This window comes from Pinus tabuliformis, chromosome 8 (genome assembly GCF_031772625.1).
Source record: "Pinus tabuliformis cultivar Carrire ecotype Pingquan chromosome 8, CPIR1, whole genome shotgun sequence".
Classification (NCBI taxonomy): domain Eukaryota; kingdom Viridiplantae; phylum Streptophyta; class Pinopsida; order Pinales; family Pinaceae; genus Pinus; species Pinus tabuliformis.
Genome location: NC_142294.1, coordinates 1,834,120,298 through 1,834,146,904, shown reverse-complemented (window position 1 = coordinate 1,834,146,904; position 26,607 = coordinate 1,834,120,298). Strand labels below are relative to the sequence as shown.

The 26,607-nt window shown below is 36.0% G+C and overlaps 1 pseudogene; it reads left to right on the top strand.

Moving 5' to 3' along the window:
• The window catches only part of LOC149243604 (uncharacterized), an 85,619-nt pseudogene extending 62,207 nt beyond the window's left edge, over window positions 1-23,412 (top strand).
• The last annotated feature ends 3,195 nt before the right edge of the window (window positions 23,413-26,607 follow it).

The following is a 26,607-nucleotide window of genomic DNA, read 5'->3' as shown; positions in this document are numbered from 1 at the left end:
TTGAATTTTGTGTGATGGATCTATGGCGGGGGGACTTACCTCACATAAACCTTGGCATGAAATTATGGTAAGGAAGGGCATGAGGTTTATTTTATTAATTTTTAATGTCACCTCACATTCCACGTGGTCTCCACCATACACCTCACTTTAATTGTAGTTTATCGGACTTGAGTTCACTAGGGTTTAGCACCATGAGTTACTCAGTGCAATCAAAATGAAGTTTTAAGTTTCATGATAGAGTGTAGGCTGGCACAATCTCAGTGGGCAGATGAAGGGTCTCCAAGCTTAATTTATATGTCATTCATTCCACATACTTTATTATTATATGCTCCACCTTATTTTTCACTTGTCGCTCCACATGAAACTCCATCTAAGCTCACACTTAAGACCTAAGCTTATTAGGTGTTAATCTTATGGAGGCTGGAAACTTGGGTGCAAACTCGCACATAAGACCTAAGCTTATTAGGTGTTAATCTTATGGAGGGTGGAAACTTGGGTTTGGAATTGAACGCCTTTAATATATTTCATTTACCTAGAGATCACACTTAAAACCTAAGCTTATTACATGTTAATCTTACGAAGGTTGGAATACCTAAGCTTATTGCACGTTAATCTTACGAAGGTTGGAATACCTAAGCTTATTACATGTTAATCTTACGAAGGCTAAGCTTATTAATGTTAAACACATGACACTCCATCTAAGCTCACATGTATTACATGTTAATCTTACAGAGGCTAAGATTATTAATTTTAAACACATGACATTCCATCTAAGCTCACACTTAAGACCTAAGCTTATTACATGTTAATCTTATGGAGGCTGGAAATTTATTGCTCCACATGACACTCCATCTAAGCTCACACTTAAGACCTAAGCTTATTAGGTGTTAATCTTATGGAGGGTGGAAACTTGGGTTTGGAATTGAACGCCTTTAATACATTTCATTTACCTAGAGCTCACACTTAAGACCTAAGCTTATTACATGTTAAGCTTATGAAGGTTGTAATACCTAATCTTATTGCATGTTAATATTATGGAGGCTAAGCTTATTAATGTTAAACACATGACACTCCATCTAAGCTAGCCTGGATATTTATTGCTCCACATGACACTCCATCTAAGCTCACACTTAAGACCTAAGCTTATTAGGTGTTAGTCTTATGGAGGCTGGAAACTTGGGTGAAAACTCACACTTAAGATCTAAGCTTATTAGGTGTTAATCTTATGGAGGGTGGAAACTTGGGTTTGGAATTGAACGCCTTTAATATATTTCTTTTACCTAGAGCTCACACTTAAGACCGAAGCTTATTACATGTTAATCTTACAAAGGCTAGAATACCTAAGCTTATTACATGTTAATCTTACGGAGGCTAAGCTTATTAATGTTGAACACATGACACTCCATCTAAGCTCAAACTTAAGACCTAATCTTATTACATGTTAATATTATGGAGGGTGGAAATTTAGGTTTGGAATTGCACACCTTTAATATATTTTTTTAACCTAGAGCTCACACTTAAGACCTAAGCTTATTACATGTTAATCTTACGGAGGCACACTTAATACCTAAGCTTATCACATGTTAATCTTACGAACGTTGGAATACCTAAGCTTATTTTAATCTTACGAACGTTGGAAAGACCTAAGCTTATTACATGTTAATCTTACGGAGGCACACTTAATACCTAAGCTTATCACATGTTAATCTTACGAACGTTGGAATACCTAAGCTTATTTTAATCTTACGAACGTTGGAATACCTAAGCTTATTACATGTTAATCTTACAGAGGCTAAGCTAAGCTTATTAATGGTAAACTTAAGTTTAGCTAAGCTTATTAATGGTAAACTTAAGTTTTAATGGTAAACTTAAGTTTAGCTAAGCTTATTAATGGTAAACTTAAGTTTAGAACTACACGCCTTTAATATATTGTATTTACCATTTTGCACATGTATTATCCACCATGGTTCCCACTACAAGTTTACACAACTCATATAAGCAATATAAAAACTGCAATTAAACAATATAAATACTTCCCATTAAAAAATATAAAGACTTCCCATTTCATTTTTCCCATACATGTGGGATAAAAAGATTTTTTGAAATTCAATTGTTTGCCATAATGCACATGTGCATTATGTCAATTAATGAACTACTGGTAAAACCCTGAATTTTAGATTCCATATCGCAAGCAACGGGGCACGAAATCAAGCTCATAATAATTCATTGGAAAGTTGAGATCGAGGAGAACAGTCAAGGCTAGTTCATTTTAGAAAATATGCAAGTTAAACGCCCCAAAAATTCAACAAAAAAGGGACTGCAAAATCTGGTCAAGCCATGATTATTTTATTATTTTGGAAATAACATGAGCTTCCAAAACATTTTATTGTTGGGATCTCATCACAAGATTGTCAATTTGTCAGGAATGTAACAGCATAAATGATGTGGGCTCAAATTTAGGAAATTATTTCAATTGAATTGGGTTTTTCTAAGAATGATTAGTTTCAAATGTTTTTAGATCTAAGTTCTGCTTGGAGTGTCAATATGTTTTTAATGATAATTTTGTAAATATTTTGCAGAAATTTCAGAGGGAAGTTACCAGTTGGAGTCTCAAGATTTGTGGATTGGAGTTTTAGAAGAAAAATGGGATTCTTCAGCTTCAAAAAAAAAAGAGAATACAAATCTTCATGAATTTGTCATGAAATAAAATATTATTTTTCAATTACACTATAAGATTATGTAATAGAGGTTTGTAGAAGAGAGGAGGATTTCAATTTATGGATAGAATGAGAGCTTTTACACTGTTGTAAAGAAGTTTTCTTGAGGGAAATTAGAAGCTTGCTAGACCATATAATAAGAGAGATGTTGAAGATTAGAGAGGCTCATGTTGTCATGATTTCTTTTCAATATTTTGTAATCTAAGAGCTCATGACCAGACCTTCAATCTGGTGCACTATTGTTCAAGTTTAATGACTAGTTGATAGTTTAATAAAAAAATTGTCCAGTTTTGATTCAATCTTTGTTCCAAATAAGTGTATGATACATGGTTTTTCACTGTTGTTAATTCCATCTATTTGTATACGTGTTTAAACAAATGGAAATCTACCATTTCATGGTGGATTTAATTGAAATCATAATTTAATCATGAATTCAAGTAGATTTGTATGTTATCACTAATAATTGTTTAGTAGCTTGATTACATGCATGTCTTTGCTCTAATTTCTATTGCATCATGAGAACTATTTCTTTGATACAATAGTATATCTGATCTTGAATTTGATTGATGCTAATTGAATCTAAGTATGTGTATGTGAGGCTCTAGTAATTGCTCATTAGCTAAGCGCATATGCACATGTGTTTCAATTGTTGTAAATCTTATGAACTATTTCTATTATTTGTTGGCTCATCTTTATCTTAGGTTCAATTTGTTCCTTCCATCTTTCTATTGGTTGAGAGTAGGAATGTTCCCTCTCTTGATTGAGATAGATTATATTTCTTTATGTTCGTTGCACATTAGCTTAGATTGCATTTGCATTTAGGTATTCATATTGGAAAGTCCCCAAGTTTTGGAGCAAAATTGTCAGGTGGAAAACAGGCCCACATACCAATTGAAATCACTATCCCAAATGGAAAAGGGATTGATTCGGGCCTCGACTAGGTGATTTCTCAAATGTTGACATGGTCATTTTTTCTCATCAACGGAAATTTAAAAAAATCAAGATCATCAAAGATACATATTAACAAACTTATATTATATTGAAATGTCAAAAATAATTCAATTTGAAATTTGTTAAGGACAATATCATAATATCATGATGTTTTATACATGGTTACTGAATTCGAATTTGATTTGCTATAGAAAAAATTCAATTGTCTAAATTTAATATGGAAAAAAAATGAGTGTATGCATCTTACAGATATTTATTCAAAATTTTAAAATTTTGAAAGGAACAATCATTATATTCAAATCCTCAAAGAAAAATCATTAATTTTTTTCTCACAAGAATACTCAAGTTCAATTATCTCTAGCATTGACCTCTCCTATATAAGATGCTACAAACCCCTCCTATTTAGGATGGTCCAAAAATAATGAGGGACAAACTACATTAAATTTATTAATATTGCAAACTAGGAAGACATGTAAAGTAAAATATAATAATATGAATAATAAAAACTCAAAGTTAAAATCCAATATAAGGAATGAAATATTAGATATTAAAAATTAGTTTCAAGTGATCCCCACATACTAAGAAACGTATGTCTCAATCATTAAATAGATCTATGTAAACTTTGAAAATATAAAGGCATCCTCATTTCAAAAATCGAAAGGCATGCATTAGCTCAATATTTCAAGTGGCCTTGGATTTAATAGGTGAAGGCTAAATTATCTCCTAATAAATCAAGAGTGGAATATAATGAAACATCAAATTATTAAATTATAAGTTTAGTAATTGTAAAAAAGTTTGATACTAGAGTTATCATATTTTAGACAGCTTTAAAATTTCACTGGACCCATTCCTATTGAAGCCAAATTTATTCAGCAATAACGAATACTAATGTTAATAAACAAATTTTTTTAGGGTGGGCTGTAAGAAAGGGACCCTCTAACTTAATTCCATACTAGTACTCATTTTTCACTGCACCACAACCAGGTCATTTCTATCATCCAACCTAATATCATTCATGGTCATTGCTACCATTCAAAAGAATTTTCAAGATGTGAGAAATGTGTTTTAGATTCTTTTGCATGTTTTTAAATATATAATTTACCTTTTTTTCAAAATTTATAATATATTCCCCGATTGGGGAGATGAACATGGAAAACGTTGAGTATCGAAGTTCATTCAATAATCCCACGCGTAGATGGGATGAAGTGTGATAAAGAAGTCAGTGTGCGTACCTTGGAGGAGAAGGCTCTAAAAGATACTTCGTTAATTAAGTATGAGAGGATACCAGAAGTCATTGTTGTAAGCATGTGTTGTATGGGAGGAGTGTTGCGATCGAAATTTGGTGTTCTTGCTGAGCAGGGTGAATGTTGGTGCAAGTTTCGCCCTGGCATCCCTACCGCAAAGATACTACATAGTAGTTTTTATTTTGGTTGCAAGAACAGTCAGATGAGAGAAGTGAGGGGAGAATTCAATGTTTGGGACCCGGGACCGGCATTAGTGTTGTGGCTCAAGAAAATCCCACAAAGCTGGTGGAGACTATGGCGCCTGCGTCAAAGCAGATAGACCATGCCAGTAGCTGAGAGGTCACCTATGTCTTCGTATGATTTTAGTTTTTTTATACATCAGTTCCATATCTATGGTTTAAGTGTGTCTAACAGAAGTTGGTTGGGGTTGGATAGAGATTCCTCAGTCATACTCATTTTGTACTGGAAGCCTTAGTACGTAGCTCCTCTGGACCCCCTATATTGTGAATGTGGGCACGCAAAGGCATGGGCGCTTTCTAATTTCAATTTGGGGATGCTTTATGGAAATGGGTCAGAGTCCACAGCGGCAATTATTGTTTCATTCAGTTGTTTTTTAGCTCTCTATAATATTATTAGTTGAGTTATTAGACGTTGGCCACGCAAAGCTTGGTCATTGGGTGGAGTATAGGGCATGTGTCTGGCTATATGTCAGAGCCATTCATGGCTTCTAGTCCCACATTATTGTAGTGTTCTTGGTGTTGGTCGAAACGCATTGGGACTGGGGTAGTCTATTATGTGAGCCACGAGATAGCTTGTGGAGGTTTCTGAGTGGTGTGTTAGGGCCTGGGAGCATGCAGCGCCATCGGGGGCATGTAAGACCCTGAAGCCAAGGCGTGGGGCATCAAAAAGAGCCAAATGATTTAGGAGAGACGGTCGAGCAACCTCGTGGGATTTCACCTAGGCTTGTGGATTTGTCGTCGTTTTTCAAACCCTTGGAGGCACAACTTAACTAGGTCATAGATTTAACCGAGCAGAAATGAGATAATTTCCTTTGTTAAACATAATTATGGAAAATACAAGAGTGTGAAGGATAAGCCTTGAATGCATTATTATTCACAATGATACATATTTATAATACATTGGAGTGACTTTTGGATTCCATATTCCAAAGTAGCTTGGACTCCCTTTGACTACTCACATTCCACACCAACCCTTAGAGGATTAGGTGTCCAACATTCCCCCACCTTAATTTGAAGGGTATGTATGATTCCAAGAAGAGATATGTAATACAAAATGTGCAAAAATGTATATGGAAACACTAGGATGAATGTGCTCTTTGAAATGTCTATATGAGGGGGTGGTTTAAGGATTACCACCAACACTGGAACACTTAGTGCAGTTCCCAGAACTCTTCCAAATCTGGAAAGAAGCTTAAATCTTGTACTGGAGGAAGCATCCCTAATGCATTGGAGAGGGAGATATTCAACCTGGAAAAGTGAGGTCTACAACCTGTGGTTGTTTAAGGATGTCTACCAACTTTGGAATACTTAATGCAATTCCTGGAACTCTTCTAGAATTGGAAAGAAGTTGAAGTATTCTGCTAGAGGAAGTGTCCCCAATTCTTTGAAGAGGGAGAATCTCAACTTGAAAAGGGAGGTCTCAACCCCGCATAGGTGGTTTAAGGCTAACCACCAACCAAAGGCATGCTCAGATGCATCTTTTTCTCTAGCTACAACTCTAAATCTAGTATGGCAGGTTGTGGCTCGGGCTCGCTTGATGTGGCTTTGAAGCTTGTAAATGACCATCACTTCCCCCTTGTCAGATACAAGGTGAGAATATAGAGAAAACTCAACTACAAGACCTTCTAATATTCTAGAAGAGATTCTGACATATGACTGAAATATCTTATTGGTTGTTGAATCCCATTACTAAGAAGCAATCAATCGAAGATGAATCTTTGTTCTTGCAGTTGGTTTGTTTTTGAAGCATTTGTGTGAAAAATGAGTGGTTTTATGACAGTGCTCAAATGGATGAAGATCAAAACAGTGACCTTTCATATGGCCAACTCTATCACGAGGTTTCCATTTAACATTTTGTTGTTGCTATTGTAAAAGAGGAGCATAATCTGAAACATCTGAAAGTGAATTGTCATGAAGGAATCTAGCACTCTAAAACTAAATAGGCTTTGAGTAATCTGGAATATGAAAGGACACATCTTTGTCATATCCAAGACCAGTTATGTGCTTATTATGGACAAGCTCTTCCAAAGGTCTAATGATGGTCTTGGGAAGTGTATGCAACTTGATTCCTTCATTGGGCACTGAATCTGAATGAACTTCAACATTATTCATTGGCTACTGATGGGAGTCTGTCTCAATGTTCTAAACAAAAATAGGTTCAAAATGACAACTCTTATGTTTTAATTCTTCTCGCTGAAACTGAGTTTCAAGATAAAAAAACTATTTTTTTCATGTGCATCTTGCAGACATATTTGAATGTCTGTGAGAGAAACTTTGTTGACTTTTAATGTATCATGAGTAGTAAACAATATCATAGTTTTGACAAACTCTAATACTTCATTGATTCTAGCCATTTTCATTGAACAAATAATATTATGCCATTTTCATTGAACAAATAAGATGAATCTCACAAAAATTTCTTCCAAGAATGAAAAAATTACAGTAATGAATGCATTCATGGTACATTATTCATTGTTCAAAGCACGTAGTTCACCTTTCAATGCACAAAGCAGAAGGATATACCAGATTTCAACACAGCATACATGCAATACATTTCATGCTTTCAACACACCATTCCCACGTTGCACTCCCACTATTCAACGTTGCATTCAATGTTGTGTTCAACGCTCCATTCCGTGTTGTATATGAACCAATTCACATAGAATAATATACCCACAGAGACTGAACTACACATGGAGCTCCACATAACTCATAGAATTCAACGGTGACTGTTCAATGTGTATACCAGATTGTTCGAATTTTTGTTCTTCATACGCTAAAATACCAAAAAAAAATTACACCTTCTGAAATAAAACTGAGGCGCTTCAACTACTTCCAAACCCTGTTGTCGAGTTGGGTTACGTGTTGGCCTGCTGGAATATTTGGAGGGCTCACATTAGGCTCGATTTGAGTGTGTCTTTGCAGTTATGCAAACCATATGAAATAAATACAAAAACAAACATTCTAGTCGTCTTGCTCAGCGTATTCATCACATATTTCTCTTATTTATTCTTTTGTGTTGATTCTTCTTTCAACAAAAATCAATGTTTGTCTCAATCCGGGATTGAAAACTTCTGAGAGAAAATTGTTGCAATTATGCCCAAACATGTTGTTGCTCAACCTATAGGATGGGTTCAAATGGTGGAGCGAGCAGAGTTCATCTTGGCGAACCTTGTTTGTCCTTGTCTGCTGGTTCTTATGGAAATGGAGGAATGCTCATATTTTTCAAGATTCAAGGGTGCCTCTGGACTCTACTCTATTGTTTCACATATCAGCAAATCTCGACCTTATTGGCTGATTTCGGTCCTTGGTCGCTCAATATGAGTCTCTTAGTCTGCTTTGTTTTTGTTTTTTGTGGGAGTCAAAATCTTTGAAATCATCTCAGTGTATCAAGGAATATGTGTTTGATTTGAAAATGAAAAATCTGTAAGTAATTGGACTGACAGGAAAATACTTTCTTTGTTATCTGGGAATCATTTGCTTGGACACACTTGAAACTTAACAGTATCAGAAAGCTGCTGGCTTCTTTCTATGCATTCAGATTATTATATTTTCTTAATATAATCTATGATGGTTTTTCTATGTGAAAAAAAAATAATAAAAAATAATAAAAAAAATAAAAAATAAAAAATAAAAATAAAAATTGTTGTTACTCAAACTTGGCAGCGAAGATGAAGAAATGGCAGTGAAGAAATCATGCAGTCATTGCAGGAGTCGAGCTATGGTGGCACAAAACAATGTCGTGAATTAGATTGTAATATGGTTTGACCAACTACCACAGTGTGGATGAGCTGCTTGAATGGGATTCTGAAATGAGAAATGCCAGTGATGGTTTTGATGTCGTCTCTTGATTGGATGAGGCCTCACGGAGAATGCCATTAGGACACAAATGTGTGGGCGTGAAGATCTTAACCCCGTATCTCTTATTACAAATCTCAATGCACTATGGGACCTGATGAAACCCTAACCGAGCTGCCCAAAACCGTGCAATTCTATGCTCAGTCCACAAAATGCAAGGCCATAGAATAATGTAGTGAATGTAAAAAATGCATAGAGCATCAAGTAACGGACTAGCATGGTAGGTCTGACTAGCTTGGAAATTATGTGACGGGAAACACTGACGTGGAGGAAGAGTAATAGACACGTAGTGTTGTGAGATGTTGTGAGAGCAAACAAGGAGGAACGATTCTACAGGGGTTGGTAGAGTTGCAACAATAGCATAACAGAAGCAAAGGAGTTACGACTGAACAAAAGAATACCTTTGGCAGATATGCAGGTTTAATTTAGCTTCAAAGAAATTCAGTGGTGCAGCTCAGTGGAATAGTGCGCAGTAACAAGCACACAACAATGGCAGTTTTAACAGGCTGGAAGGCAAAATTGACATTTAGAGAGTTCACAAAATTAGTGGGCTCAAATTAAAGCAAGGTCAGAATTCTCATGCAACTCTGATACCATGTTAAACATAACCATGGTGAAGACAAGAGTGTGAAGGATAAGTCTTGAATACATTATTATTCATAATGATACATATTTATAATAGGTTGGACTGACCCTTGGATTCCATGTTCGAAGGTCTTTTGGACTCCCTTTGACTACTCACATTCCACACCAACCCTTAAAGGATTAAGTGTCCAACATCTTTTGGACTCCCTTTGACTACTCACATTCCACACCAACCCTTAGAGGATTAAGTGTCCAACATCTTTCATGAACAATCGCCAACGCAACCAATGGCATAGGTTGGATCAAATGCCTTCCCTTCGTCGTGCGCAGAAACCCCTGCAAGAGCATTTGAATTATCTAGAGGGGAGAGTGGAACACATGGAGGCTCATGTGCACAAAGCTTTCCATCAACAACATGATAACGGTCTTGCAGACCAAGCTTTAGGCAACAATGTGGATTGAGTATAGTCATGGGTTGTATTTGGGTTCTTGGTCTTTTTTGAGCAATCTATTTGAGAAATCGTAACTTTTTGTTATTTTGGTCAATTGTTTTTTGTTTGTATCACCTAGCCAACAAATTTAGTAAAACTAAGGCCAATAACATGATTTTGAAAATCTCTCACAAATATATCATTTTCATAATTAATAAAAACTCTCAATTTACGTTATATATATATATAACATAAAAATTTAAAAATCCATCCATAATTGAACTTTACGAATTAACACATGAATCGAACTGAATCAACAAATATTCAAATTCCTTAGGCCAATTCACCCCAATTTGGTAACTATGAATTTATAAAGATAATGTTAGATTGTGTAAATTAAATAATATTAACAACTTCATATTAAAATAGGCTCCCCATAAAACATTTATACAATGTTTAATTCATATTATATTGAAAAGGTTTAAAATAACTCAATTTGAAATTTTCCACGGATAATACCATGATATCATATATTTGTTTTATAGCTACAATTAAACATTTTGTCTCAAAAATATATCACAAGCAATGCAATATTGGAAGGGTTATTCGTGGTTCAAAGTGCTAAATTCGAAAGCCAAAAATTAAACGACCCAATCACTTCACGTGGGTATGTCCTAATGGATATATGCATAGCATGACGAGAATGTTTCAATTTAGGGCTTCTGAATTGTTATGCAGAGATTGGAATAGGTAACCGAGTTGTTTTTAGTGTGAGTTTTTAGAAGTTTTACTCGTGGGTTTTTCTAATTAAATTTTTTGAAAATCTGGTGGCATTTTATTGAAATCACAAGATTGATGGTAATCCCTGCACAATCAAAGTGACCTAGGGGTGTTTCAGGGTGTTGAATCCATACATATAGTCAAAAAACCAATTTAAATAACACAAATCAAGATTTCACCTCAAATTTTTCCACTAATTTAGCACCGGAAAGTCCAAAAAGTCACATTAAAGACAACTCCATAACCTCGTTGTGCACACATACTCCAAGGCTCATTACTCCTTTCATGGAGTTTGGAATAGATAGGATTGTCTAAATTTTTCCTTCCTCTTCGCACATGTATTTTGACCACCGCTGGAGTCCTTGGTACAAGAAGGTGTTAAAATAATTTTTTTTTCTTTACCTTTTTGGATTCCAAGCCAGAGCCAAAGGAAAAAACTATTTATTTTGCAAAGATCAAAGTAATAATGTCGTGTTTTGGTTTACTTTATTATTATTTATTTATAATATGTTTAAAATATTTTGTTGATTGTTCACGAGGCTTTGGATAGACAGTGATTGGGTGTGTTGTTAAGGCACTCCTAAATGTTAAGTCATCGGTTTAGTTCTCTACCTTATTCAAGCATTATTCTTGGACATGGCCATGAAGTAGCCTCAACAATGTCGAACTTACAACAAAAAAAATCATTTTGTTGATTTAGTATTGTTTTCTTAGATGAATATACCTTTTTGTGATTTATTCTTTAAATTTTTGTAATAATATGAAATTATTCTTTATAATCATATGATGTGTTTATTATATATGATTTACAAATATGTTGACTTTCATTTACATATTGTTGAACATGTTATTCATTCATATGCATGGGTGTTCTTAGAAAAAGGAATTTCCTCCTATAACGTAACTTTCTAACTACCATTCCCTACAATGATCCATAAATAACCAGCATGGTGAGCCTAAGATGTATCTCACCCATTTTTCATATAGTGTATTTATTTGTCTAGCTTATTCATTTGATGGAGGTAGGGCCATCTATTGTGAAGTAAGTTAATCATTTTTGCATGCAAGTGCTTCCATTTAATGTTTTTGGCATTCTAATATGGATCATGGGTTGAAAATGGATTATATACCATGATGTTTGGGTTATATACTTGTTTCCTTATTTCACCTTTACGGTTGTCCTTTACTCTGAGTCCAGTGTGACCTTCCTTAGGATGTTTCGTCCACTGTCTATGAGGACACAAATAGGAGTCTTTGATTATGGTAGTATTCCATGTTACTCATACTTAGCACTTTGTCATCATTACCCTTGTTCATTCTCACATGTTTTGATCAATTGTTGACAGTCACTTGTACTAGTTCCCTAAATACCTTGTCCTATGAGAAGAAGGGATTAGAAATACCCAAGGTTGATGTAGTTGTTTGAAAAGAAAACATATGCCAAACGTTAAAATGCAAAAGAATGGCAAGGAAATTGAAGAAATCAAAAGCCAATTATAGTATCAAATTTACCCCCTCTTATATAGCCACTCATCCCCAAGAGTATCCATGTGTGTCACACCTATCAAAGTAGAAGGAACTCTCAAAGAACATCTCAATTCCAATGAAGCGATAAATTGTCCATCATTAAAGGGGGATTATATTATATGATAATTAATGAAGCTTGTTAAACAAACCAAACCAAATAAAGAAAAAGGAAAATAAGAGGGCTTGGAAAAACAAAGAAGAGGGAAGGTAATTCAAGTAGCTAAGCACTCTCTCTACAAAGGCGCTCATGGATGAGGGTTTTATATAACCTAGTATAAGACTATGACTCCTTTCATGAAGTAAACCTTGAACTATAACACCTATCACTTGCACCTATCATCTAAAAGAGTTGGCAAAGGAATTGTTCCTCCCCTTAGTATTGGAAGAACCTAATAGGATCATGTGATAACCCTTCTACACGTAAGTTTGGGAACTTGTATGTGATCATAATGTAGTGAAACATTTGAATATGATACTTGTATGAGGTACTTTGATCGCCATGACATTAATTATGGTCCACCTCAATGCTCTTATGGTTCTTGTACTCGTGATGTTGATTTCACTTGATTCCTTGAGTACGTGTTAAATTATATTCCAAGTATAGATAGGATCCCTTGAAAAATGATGTGAGACTACTCTAACAATTCGCATATAATTCTTTGTAATATTATTAAAAAATAATAATGATAATAATAATAAATAAATAACATGTTTGCCAATAAAATATTTTATTTATTTATTTATTATAATGTTTTATATCCCTGATCAGGGTGACACATTGACAAAGCGTGTGAGAGGGGGGGGGGGGGGGGGGGGGGGGGGGGTTTGGGGGGTTTGGGGTTTGTTCCTTTTCCATCACCTTGTTCCATGGGGGGAAGGCAAGGCCATCCCACCCTCCACCTAGCCATCACATTTAAGATCCATGCATCATGAGGTATGAAATCCACCCAACTCATTACTCGCCCTAGGCACAAAGAGGATGGGTATTATGTATGTTGAGATAGTATTGTTAACTATGCTCCATCTGGTTATCCCTATGTTGGAACAAGGAAGGGGGAAACTTTCCACCCTGAGTTTCCTTCCCAACTTTGTTGTTTCCATTTCTTTGGAGGGGGGAGGTACAGGTCCTCTTGACTTGGCCTTCCCTAAGTTTGAACTATATCCAAAGAATACCATTGATTCTCAACTGAAGGAGGCCACTAAAATTTGTTGGCCTGGGCGTCTATCTACTTATGATGGTCGATGGTTTGTTGCTTGATTCAAATGATTTGTGGCTTAGGCTTCACAATTCTCAGCTCCAACACACCTTCGTCTTCAGCGACACTAGGAAACAAGTGCCTTTATCTGTATTTCGTGTTTGGTCTCAATCCATTTTTCTTTACAGGTCTATTGGAAACAAGTTGAAATTATTTGTGTTGCCCAATCATATAATTCACATGATATAATCCACTGCACTTCATTCGTTCTCTCAATACACAGTGATCCCCTTTGTCCCAGCTCATATTTGTTCCATTATACCAACACACAAACTTTGACCTTGAAACTTGGGCCTAGGATGCATTTTGACACCACTATGATTGATTTACTTGATATCCTTATAACACTTCTTTTCTTGTCACCAGTTACTCTGCCTTAGCTTAACTTCATTTGTCAATTGCAACTCACCATTATTTCTCACAACTCCATTGTGATTTATTTCTATCCTTTGCTTTCTCTCATTTCTCTCGTGGTTATTTTCTATTAGCCTATCTCCTACAACATACCTCACCAATGCATCAGAAGAAGGGGTGGCTCCTCTAGCAGAGGCGAGGGGAGTTTGTGAGATTTCTTCCAAGCCCAACCTGTGGTGCAGAGGTACCATGACCACATCCCTCAACACATCCAAACAACTGAGAATCACACAGCTATTGAAGCAATGACTAAAAGGAATGAGCACATTGATGAGGAAATCCTCTCCTCGGAAGCTAAGTGGCTTCTGGATTTAGGCGACACTCGAGGAAGACAAAATTAGAAATTATGTACTGTAGAATTATATTGGCACATCAAAACACTCATTGGTAAATCCCTTGAGGATAAAGAAGACACTAAAAGGAAGCTCTCTCTTCAACATGGCGCCATCCAAGCAGACAACTAGGAGATGTCTCTCAAACTTATGGACATGGCTCTTTGGTAAGTATGAATTGCGGCCATCCTCCCCAAATGAAAAGGCCCATCTTCACCTAGCACACTGGCAGCATCGACTGATGTTTCAACAACCAACTAATCTATTTCATGGAAACTCTTTGTGTTTATCATAGCATCTTCTCTTGGATGTGGAGATTCATAGTTATCATGGATTTTTAGCAACATAGCTTCCATTTTGATGCACTTAGGATTATTCATTTTCATGATAGTATTGGTAAACATGCTAAGACATGGTATGGATACAATGTTTTTGAGGTACATGTGAAATTTTGGACAAAAGAACTATATTTCCACCACTAGTCTAGTTTTTCAAAAGGAAGATCATGGTTGAAACACATATTATCTCCTAGTTAATTAATGGAATACTACGCTTACAACAAAAATATATATAATGTTTTATAATATTTATTATTTCTATTTATTTATTTCTATTTTCATCATTATTATTTAATAATAATATAAAACATCACATTTTTACCATTATTAACTATGATGGGTTTAGTTGTGTGGATTCAGCCAATCAATAAGGTTTGTTTTCGTCTTCCTTCATCCAAGGATTTTTTACCATGACAACGATTAGATTTTTATTTTTGACATGAAGAGCGCTCCTCCATGTGAGTCTTTCCATGACGACGTTGTCTTGTTTTTTCGGCTCTTTTTCCAAGGAACACGGTTTTCATTTTCATGCTCATTCCAGAATGAGCATTGCTTAACATGTCCTCTCATGATCCTCCTCTTGAAACTTGTGCCTTCGCAGGTGCCCTAAGAATGGAAATGGAACCCTTGACCTTTTCGCAGCAAGAATTTGTCGATCTAGGATAATTTTTTGGATGATACTGTGTTCAGTTTCCCTTTTGAAGAAGAACAATGGGTCGGTAATGGAAGAGTTGTTCATATGTTGATCTGGATCTCTTCAGCTACCAGAATCAACCAGGATATTTTACTTCTCTGATGTTAGTATAATTTCATATGAAAGAGCATGATATACCACATGTGCGTACTATAAAGAATATGAAACATAATCACGACCATCAAATTAAAGAACACAAACACATTGATAACAGAGTTCACCTAATGTGGGTTACATCTCCGATCCCTGGTGTCAAGAGTGGGGAGGCCACTTCATTAATGTTGTAAGATGATGATGTACATGGTATATTCTTTGTCATTACAAGGATGATTTTCTCAACCAGAGTGGCATGTCTCTCTACGAGACGTTCTCAGGAACTCTCACTCATATGGGAAAATTCCCTCAACAAGAGTGACATGTCTCTCCATGAGATGTCCTATAGGAACTCTCACTCAAAGGGGTATTTCTTCAACATGACAAGCTAATAAAATATCACATGATGTGGCGTACAAGTATCCCTCAACACAATGGTAATCAGGGATCTCAACAATAAAAGCATCATCTTAGCAAATCAGAAGAAAAGCATGACATAATTGCATCATATACCTCAACTTTTGGGGATGGATGAAAATGCAAAGCTCAACTATTGAAATAGACACCACTTTTGGTTTGTGGAGAGAAATCGTGCCAAATGACTATAAATGTTTCCCCTTTCTACCACCATCAAATTTTGGACCCTTGGGAATCTTGAAGATTCCCCCAAATATTATTTCCTGAAGATAGATGAAAATTTCGTTGCTCGGATGAAGATTCTGAGCACACCACTGCACTCCTCATGAAATTCTGTGAAAAATGACTATAAAGTTGGCATCATTATGCCTCGGTCAAAAATCAGCGTCCAAGGGAATCTTTTGGATTCCACAAGATTCTCCAAAGATTCATTGTTGTTGAACACCTAAATTTTTGCTACTCATATGGGGATTTTGACTACACAGTTAGACTCCTAGTGAGAAAACGTGCAAAAATGATTATCCACTTGTCAAATTTTGTCACTGGCACATATGTGCATCTAAGGGAATCTTTTCAGCATCTCGGCATTTTCCCTACTCATGGTTCCACATCTCTCCCCATTCATAGTTCCGTTCTGGTCTGGCTCAGTGCTCCTTCGTCTAGTTCACTGATTTGAGTGGCTTATATGTAGTTTTTGCGAGTGGAATAGACGACATAGGGTCATTGGCCCAATGGTTAAATCTAGTGAGTTGCTTTAGGGCAGGAAGGGTTCAAAACCCTACCACCCAAACTTGGCGTATTTGTTTTACAAAATTTGCTTTGAGAATTAACGTTGGCATGCGGTTACAACTTACCCCCAATGACTGCATGTAATGTTGGAGGCATTTAATATATTTTGTGGGACCGCCCGTTGGGGGTCAACCCACGTGGGTCGGGCGAGTTCAATCCCCGTCGGCCCCATCATATGTCAACACATGCCATGTGGGGAGCGGTTCTCCGGCCACCGTAATATAATATATATGTTATTGTGGTTGTGGAGTGTGGCATGGTGGCAGACAGCCACCCCAATTTGACATTTCTTTTGTTGTGTTATATAACTTGAACTATGACCGATGGAGTGGGCAGGTCCGACGGACCTGACCTGCCCCCCTATTTTTTTTATTATTTTTTAGTTTTTAGAACAACAATGGTCATTTTTCATTTTGCTGAAAATAAGGATCACTGCACAAATTAACGATTCGACAATTGCACCCTTTCTAGTGGCTAGATTCTGTGCACTGGGATTCAGCCAATTTGTTGTCTCCTTAAACCTGCCACTTTGCTAAGTTTGACTAAAACTTTGACCAGTCATAACTTAACCATACGAACTCGGATTTGAGTTTCATTCACACCATTGGAATCAGGACGACGAGCACTATGGTATGTTCCTTGTTTCACTTCAAACTGATAAATTTGATTTTTGAGCTTTTCCATAGCCACTGATGAATCTGAGAGTGCCTAGAGCCACCTAGATCATATGTGTATGCTTCTTTTTGTATGAGAAACATACTGGCATTTTTGTTTTTCTTTCTCCATGCTGGTGAAAATGGGTGCCTTTTCTCTTCTATCAAGCTGGATTAATGTCGCCATTACTCCCAGGCCCAAGAACAAGTTCAAACAATTTCAAGCGCTTCATGTTCTGAATCTCAGGTAGATTTATTTTTTTTATTCAACTTTGCACATAAAGGGTTGTGATTGTTAGTGTCACTCATAAGCACTGATTCTTGTAATTGCTCATGTACAGACCATGGAGTTGAGAGTTTGAATGGACAATGAATGTTGTGAGAAAAAAGTGAAGAATGCTCTAACTTCCATGAAAAGTTAGAGCCATTCTTCCCACTGTAACTAGAGTTCATTCTCCATGGAGCGTGGATCCCATTTTATCCATTTACCTTGATGGTAATAACAACTCCCATGCACAAGCATACACTTCACTCTTCAACAACGACAATCCAAATGCTTGCACTATTATGTAGTTTTCAACTCTTTGTACCCTATATAAACTGCTCCGTATATTTGTATTTTATATGTGAGAAAATCAAATTGATTTTCACAATTACAAACATTAAATTTTAGTATGCAACAGTGTTAGTTGTGTGATGTATAGCAGAAGAGCATTGCTTCAAACATTATTTGATTGTTGTGAGACAATGTTGTCTATGAAGAGGATCATATGAGTAGTTCACGTAAATATGAAAATTATTATGATGTGAGACTGGAAGGATGTGTGTTGGATTGTTTTAATTTCATAAATGAATCCTTACTCCTTAACCCATCTTAAATTACAACGAAATAAAAATTGAAATAGAGATTACGTTAACGTGGCACAAGACCCTATCATAAGATGTTTCAAGATTAAATTCATGAAGGATATGTAAGTTACAGTGTTATTTAACATTTCTTTTATTCTTAGATTGTTAAGAATTAGTGTCATTTTAAAAATAAGTTATGTAAAAAACTACATAGGAAATTGTATGTTAACTATACTTCTCATGGAGTCTAAGAAGAGGTGTTTAATTTTTGAAAGATTGTTTTCTTATTCATGTACTAAATTAATTTTTATATAAACTTTAATCAAATATTTATATATTTTTTATATTCTTATTCATGTACTAAATTAATTTTTATATAAACTTTAATCAAATATTTATATATTTTTTATATTTAATATTTTTATTTAAAAAAAAAAAAAAACAAACAGACAAACAAACAAAAAACACTTTCTTACATCTCCTTTATAATGCAAAATTGTGTCTCACTTTTCAGTTTGCAAAATGTAAAAGTTTATCTCACTTTTCAGTTTTCAAAAATTTTAATGATACATTTGATCCTGTAAAAAAAGGAAAAGAAAAATAATAATACGAGCTTGGTATCAATTTTATAAGGTTTACTAAAAGCCTTATCCCCACCCATAAATAAATAGACGCAACTATTGAATTTGTGGGGAGAAATTGTGTCAAACGATTATAAACTTTCTCCCTTTCTAACACCATCAAATTTTGGACCCTTGGGAATCTTGAAGATTCCCCCAAAGATTATTTCTTGAAGATGGATGAAAAATCCATTACTTGGATGAAGATTCTTAGCACACCACTGCACTCCCCGTGAAATTCTGTTAAAAAATGACTATAAAGTTGGCATCATTATGCCTCAGTGAAAAATCAGCCTCCAAGGGAATCTTTTAGATTCCACAAGATTATCCAAAGATTCAATGTTGTTGAACACCTGAATTTTTGCTACTCATATGGAGATTTTGACTGCACAGTTAGACTCTTGATAAGAAAACGTGCAAAAATTATTGTCCACTTGTCAAATTCTATCACTGGCACCTATGTTCGTCTAAGGGAATCTTTTCAACGTCTCGGCATATTCCCTGCTCATGGTTCGACATCTCTACCCGTTAATGGTTATGCTCTGGCCTAGCTCAGCGCTCCTCCGTCTAGTCCACTAATTTGAGTGGCTTATATGTAGTTTCTATGAGCGGAATAAACGACATAGGGTCATTGTCCCAATGGTTAAATCCTATGAGTTGGTTTAGGGCAGGCAGGGTTCAAAACCCAACCACCCAAACTTGGCGTATTTGTTTTGCAAAATTCGCTTTGAGAATTAATGTTGGTGAGTGGTTACAACTTACCCCCAATGGATACATGAAATGTTGGAGGTGTTTAATATAGTTTGCGGGACCGCCCGTTGGGGGTCAGCCCACGTAGGTCGGGAGGGTTCAAACCCCATCGGCCCCATCATATGTTGACACATGCCATGTGGGGAGTGTGTCTCCGTCCACCATAATATATTATATATGTTATTGCGGTTGTGGGATGTGGCATGGTGGCAAAACGCCATCCCGATTTGACATTTCTTTTGTTGTGTTATATAACTTGAACCATGACCAGTGGAGTGGGTGGGTCCAGTGGGCCTGACCTGCCCCCTATTTTTTTATTATATTTTATTTTTTAGAACAACAATGGTCATTTTTCATTTTTCCGAAAATAAGGGTCACTACACAAATTAATGATTCGACAATTGCACCCTTTATGGTGGCTAGATTTTGTGCATTGGGATTCCGCCAATTTGTTGTCTCCTTAAGCCTGCCACTTGGCCAAGTTTGACCAAAACTTTGACCAGTCCTAACTTAACCATATGAACTCGGATTTGAGTTTCATTCACACTGTTGGAATTAGAAGGACGAGCACTACGGTATATTCCTTATTTCACTTCAATCTGAGGAATTTGATTTTTGAGCTTTTCCATAGCCACTGATGAATCTGAGCATGCCTGGAGCCACCTACATCATATGTGTATGCTTCTTTTTGTATGAGATACATATTGGCATTTTTGTTTTTCTTTGTCCAGGCTGGTGAAAATGGGTGTCTTTTCTCTTTTATCAAGCTAGATTGATGTCGTCACTACTCTCGGGCCCAAGAACAAGTTCAAACAATTTCAAGCGCTGAATCTCAGGTAGATTTATTTTTTTTATTCAACTTTGCACACAAAAGGTTGTGATTGTTAGTGTCACTAATAAGCACTAATTCTTGTAACTGCTCATTTACAGACCATGGAGTTGAGAGTTTGAATGGACTGTGAAGGCTATGAGAGAAAAGTGAAGAACGCTCTAACTTCCATGAAGTGAGAGCCATTCTTCCCACTGTAACTAGAGTTCATTCTCCATGGAGCGTGGATCCCATTTTATCCATTTACCTTGATGGTAATAAAAACCCCATGCACAAGCATACACTTACTCTTGAGCGACGACAATCCAAATGCTTGCACTATTATGTAGTTTTCAACTCTTTGTACCCTCTATAAACTGCTTTATATATTTGTATTTTGTATGTGAGAAAATCAAATTGATTTTCACAATTACAAACATTAAATTTCAGTACGCAGCGGTGTTAGTTGTGTGATGTATAGCAGAAGAGCATTGCTTCAAACATTATTTGACTATTGTGAGACGATGTTGTCTATGAAGAGGATCATATAAGTAGTTCAAGTAAATATGAAAATTATTATGATGTGTTAGGCTAGAGGGATGTGTGTTGGATTGTTTTAGTTTCATAAATGAATCCTTACTCCTTAACCCATCTTAAATTACAACCAAATAAAAATTGAAATAGAGATTACATTAACGTGGCACAAGACTCTATCATAAGATGTTTCAAGATTAAATTCATGAAGGATATGTAAGTTATAGTGTTATTTGACATTTCTTTTATTCTTAGCTTTTTAAGAATTAGTGTCATTTTAGAAATAAGTTAGGTAAAAAACTACATAGGAAATTTTATTTTAACTATACTTCTCAATGGAGCCTAAGAAGAGGTGTTTAATTTTTCAAAGATTTTTTTCTTATTCATCTACTAAATTATTTTTTTTATAAATTTTAATTAAATATTTATATATTTTTTATATTTAATATTTTTATTAAAAAAAAAAAAAAACTTTCCTACATCTCCTTTATAATGCAAAATTGTGTCTCACTTTTCAGCTTGCAAAATGTAAAAGTTTATCTCGCTTTTTAGTTTTCAAAAATTTTAATGACACATTTGATCCTATAAAAAAATGGAAAAGAAAAATAATAATATGAGCTTGGTATCAATTTTATAAGGTTTACTAAAAGCCTTATCCCCACCCATAAGGAAATTTGGTGTAGGGGAGAACGTAGATTGAATGACTTAACCAATCCCTATAGGTAGGGTCAGCTCTCTCATTTCAGTTGTCTTATTCTTAAAAATAGTGTATATGATGGCTTGATTTTCGTGAAATTATTCTCTTTTTGGAAGAACGACTTCGATGTTGGAGATTTTAACCTCCAAAAATTCTATCAAAATGGATATGTTTACACCAAAGGTGTTCCTCTATGAGCTTGGGTTGGGCTAATTTAGCCGATCAGGTCCTTAAATTTTCGTCGTTCTCCATTCAATTATTTTTTACCACGTTTCACTTTGGAATCGCACAGCTCGAACCCACTAATACTCCCCAATCGCCTTACACTTGACGCCAACATATTTCTCCTAGCCTACTCTTCCTCGTCTGCTTCCATGACTGACAAACCTATGCTCTTATCTAGGACATGCATGTAGAGTTCATCGACTCTCTTGACGGAAAGGCCTTGCTTTTGGATGCCAAATTATTGGATCATGGAAAGTAGATCTATGCATCTGTGGATCTGTGGCTCTAGTCATCGGCTTGTTCCTGCTCTCGCATGGATGGGAGAGGGTCGATTGTTTTCTGGTGGTGGGGAGCTACAGTTATTCATGTTTGAAGTTATTTCTGATGTTGGCACCCTTAGCGATAGGTTTCATGACTTCCCTAGAGAGATCATGGACCAATTGGAGCTTTCTCAGGCACTTTCGTAAGCGATGAGCATATCTGCTCTCTCTATCAATTTTTGTTGCAATTCTTTTTCCCGTTTACCAATTTTAGTTATTTTATCTTGTTGGAACTGGAACCCAGTCTCTGTATTTTAGCATCCTTTGGCCCTTGTTTAGTACTATTGGTTTCAACATTGTGTCCTTGTTTTATAGTGAAACGTATTGTGAAGAGAAGCTCTTTATGCTCACATTATCCCCTTAGATGTTCTTTGTCTCCATTTGTTGTACGTGCCTGCTAGAGTTTGTCTTTGGCCTTGAGCTTTCACTATTAGGGATTATGTTCTACTCGCTTATTCTCTAGATCGTCATGAGATATTTGAGGACCCCATTTTGATGGAACGCATATTCAATTCTTGAATCTAACCCCTCTTATTAACTTTATTCTCTATTTGAGAACCCCTCGAAACATATTTTGGGCGAAAGGGTGAAAGGAAGTCATAGAAGATCGCACTTTTCCTTTTGATCAATACTTGTCTTTATGGTGGTCGAGATCATCTATGGATTCATGGAAAACATCCTTTGGCTTATTTCAGATGCTTACCACATGTTGTTCGATTATGCAACCCTTGCAATCGGGCTCTACTCTTCTTATATTTCTCATATGCCTGTAAACAACAAGTTCAATTATGGTTATGGGAGGTTTGAGGTGCTTTCTAGGTATGTGAATGTTGTTTTCTTGGTATTTATTGGGTCTCTCATAGTTTTGGAGTCCATTGAGAGAATTCTAGAACCCCAAGAGATTTCTACAGATTGTTTACTGTTTGTTTCAGTCGGAGGACTTGTGGTCAATCTTGTGGGGTTGGCATTTTTCCATGAAGTGCATCATCATGCCCATGGTGGGGGTTGTTCCCATTCTCATTCTCATGAAAGTCATGGACACAGCCATTCCCATTCTCATTCTCATGAAAGTCATGAACATAGCCATTTCCATTCTCATTCTCATGAAAGTCATGGACACAGCCACACCTGCACAATTAATGTTGCTCCTTGCAGTGGCAGGGAGCACAATAACTTGAAAGGTGGTGACAGTTTGGATGAGGTAAATAATTTCCATGAAAATCATGACCATAGCGGTGGTGTTCATAGTTATGCTCATATTAGATGCAATGATCATATGCCATATTCATAGTGCCAAATGTGGGAAATTAAACCATGAGTAGCATCAACTGATTTTGTCATCACATGAACATGGTAAGCATAACCACTCGTGTTCACATGATCAGTTGATGTGGGGTGAATATGGGCACAAACATTGTCTAGATAATTCAGATAAAAAATATGGTGCTCTATAGAGTGAAGAAACAAAATCTACTTGTACATCTCACCATGTTGAAAACACCAATGAAATATCCTTTCATGATTGTGTTCGATCCAACCTTCAACATTTCAACATTAATGATTGTGGAAAACCAATGGAGGTTGAAGCAATGTCAACAACATTAATGTCACCAAAATTTTAATAGTTTTCAAGATAACAACATATCTTTGTGGTCTCACAAAACTGATTCATTTTGTATTCACAATTTTTCCTGCTCTGCATGGTAACATAAAAACCAGCAATTTCATAACACTCAAAGAATTAAATAAAAAAATGTTTAAATTTTGTGGTCATTTAGCTATTTACATGTGTACTTTTCCATCAATCATCTTACTCCAGGGATAACCAAATGTCGCAATAGCAAATTCCCATCAGAAAGTAAGCAACCATTGAAGTAGAAGGATGCTCTTCACAATACAACAGATTCCATGTTTGTCTTGTAACAAGAACATTAGCCTCATTCATGAAGTAGTGTCGACTAGACTAATGGAATCTAGCAAGAGGACCCATTGTGCGGTCCGGCAAATGAGTCGCTAGGCTCTAGGACCTTGATGGAGATTGATCTTTATATAATATTTACTCTATCAGAAATAAGAGTTGTTATATTTAGTGATTTATTTTTTCTAGATGATCTTCCCAAATATTCATTTCCTTTGGTGTACCTTTGCACCTTTAGGGGCAATTGCTAGATTTTACAATTTAAACAACTTTCCTAATGTTAAAAATAATAATCCCCAATTTATTAATGGAAAAAATGATTGATATAATGAACTCCAAAAGCAAAAGTGTTGATTTAATTTTGTGTTACAAGATAAGTTGGAATTACAATTAGATTCATTTAACCATAACCTATGGCTATTTTATATTCATTTATAAATTGAGTGATATCATTCACTCCAAAATTGAAAGTAGTAATTTATTGTGCTACAAGATAAGTCAGGCTTATAGTGTAAATACATTTAGCATATTACTTGTCACTCGTTGTAGTGGTCCACACAATGTGTTGTAATGAAGAGGCCACATCAAGGGGAGTGGGATGGGGGAATGGTGATGTGGTGATGGGAGGAAATCATGAGGGATGTGTGGTGGTGATGGAGTAAAGAATGTGCAATTTTTAGAATCACACTCTTTCCAAAAAAATATCAAAACTTGTATTAAACATTTATTTTATTTTATTTTAGTTACTTGTTTATTGTTTTTATATTTTTTATATTTTAAATTTAGCCTCCAATTGAGGTGTACATGAGCGAGGAGGGTGGTGATGGAACAGAACCATCACCATCCCATCCCTCCTTCAATTCTACAGTCTAGATGTTACTCTATCCAACTTCCCCACATGAATTTTCATGATACCTCCCATGGTTAATCAGCCTCCCGACATTGCTCCAGTTTTCATGCTTTGGTTCTTGGAAGCCCCTACCACTATGAATTTGCTTCGCGTCCCTTGCCCTCATAGATGTCTTGTTATTTCCCTTGTGGTCATAAGGCTTGGCCCTGGACCTCTCGATTGGGCTACCCTTATCCCTCCCCTCAATACAAGCTCCTCTAGAGCCCCCACTACCTCTACTACTAGAATGAAGGTTGAGCTCACCATCTTCCACTGGAATCCAACATTTCTCAACACCAGCGGAGTATCATTGGATTTTGAATAGCATTCGACCACTTAAATTTTATGAGGATATTTATGGCTTAGTTGCAATGGATATGTTGAAATTTTTTGGATATTTTACGCCCAGCATTAGGTATTCTTCCATTGTATTTTTAATTGCATAAGGTCCTTCATTTTCGTAGCTTGGGATAAGTCTTCCATTCTTCTTGAGAACCTTCTTGCTCTCTTGTTTTCTCTGCTCAAATTCTTGAATAGGTGTTGGTCCCCTACTCATTTAATCCTTGGCATTGCCTATAAGCGCCCCACCTAGCCATGCATTTATCCCTGGGTTCACTCCCACCTACTTCCTGTTGGATCCATACAATCTTGGCTTTATGACTTTAGTATCATCCCCCAATGCAGCTTTCTTATTTTCTAAGGGTATTTGTCTCAGCATTGAACCTGTATTACTCACCCTGCTCAGCCAATGCACTTCAACATGCCCCACAAGAGCATGTAGAGCCACAGGGGCTCCATGAATTGAGGAGATAGCAACGTATGTCTTCGACGCAAAGCCTTCTCAACTACCAAACACTTCCATAACCTCACTTTGGATACTACTCATATAAATTTAAGAAAATCCTCTACAACATCCATGGAGAAAAATGATTTCAACGATGCAAAGTTTCAAACATTAACCGTTGAGTGGATCTCAAACCTGGTTCATACTTGCAGTCAAAAAATCAGTGTTTTTGCATGGTCAAGCTCTACTAGCACTTAAAATCTTTACTGACTCAAGTCTTGGAAGAAACACATGAGGTTTTCTAAGGGATTTTACCACGATTCAATGACATTATCACTAATCATAGGGATCAATCCATGGAGCACAGTGACTTAGCTTTGCATCTCAGATGCATTGAAATTATTCTTCTCAAGGGTAAGGGCCTGCTTCCCCAAGCACTCTGGCAACCCTAATAGGTGTCTCCACATTTACTTGATATTCATGCAACTACATGGCCATCTTGAGCCCTTTCTGACTATATTTTTAGTGCTTTTAATTTTTTATTTCCATACATAGCCGCCTTGACTCTGTTATGAACAATTATATTTTTTGTTGTAGAAACCATGTTAGTCATAATACAACCACAATAAAACATTCGTATTTTTTGCTTATCGTATGGATAGAACAATACAAAGCTATTGTTTTTTTGGAATAAGATCCTTCTCTTTCATCATTGGTCTGGTTTCCCGAGTGGCAAACCACGACTAAAAGAAAGGTTTTTATGGTTGTAATTGGAGGCTCTTTATGACTAATCAATATAACTAGTAACTTACAAAAAAAAGTATGACTTTAGATTTTTTTTTGTAACTTAACATATATGTGTGTGTGTGTGTGTGTGTGTGTCGGGGGTAGGGTT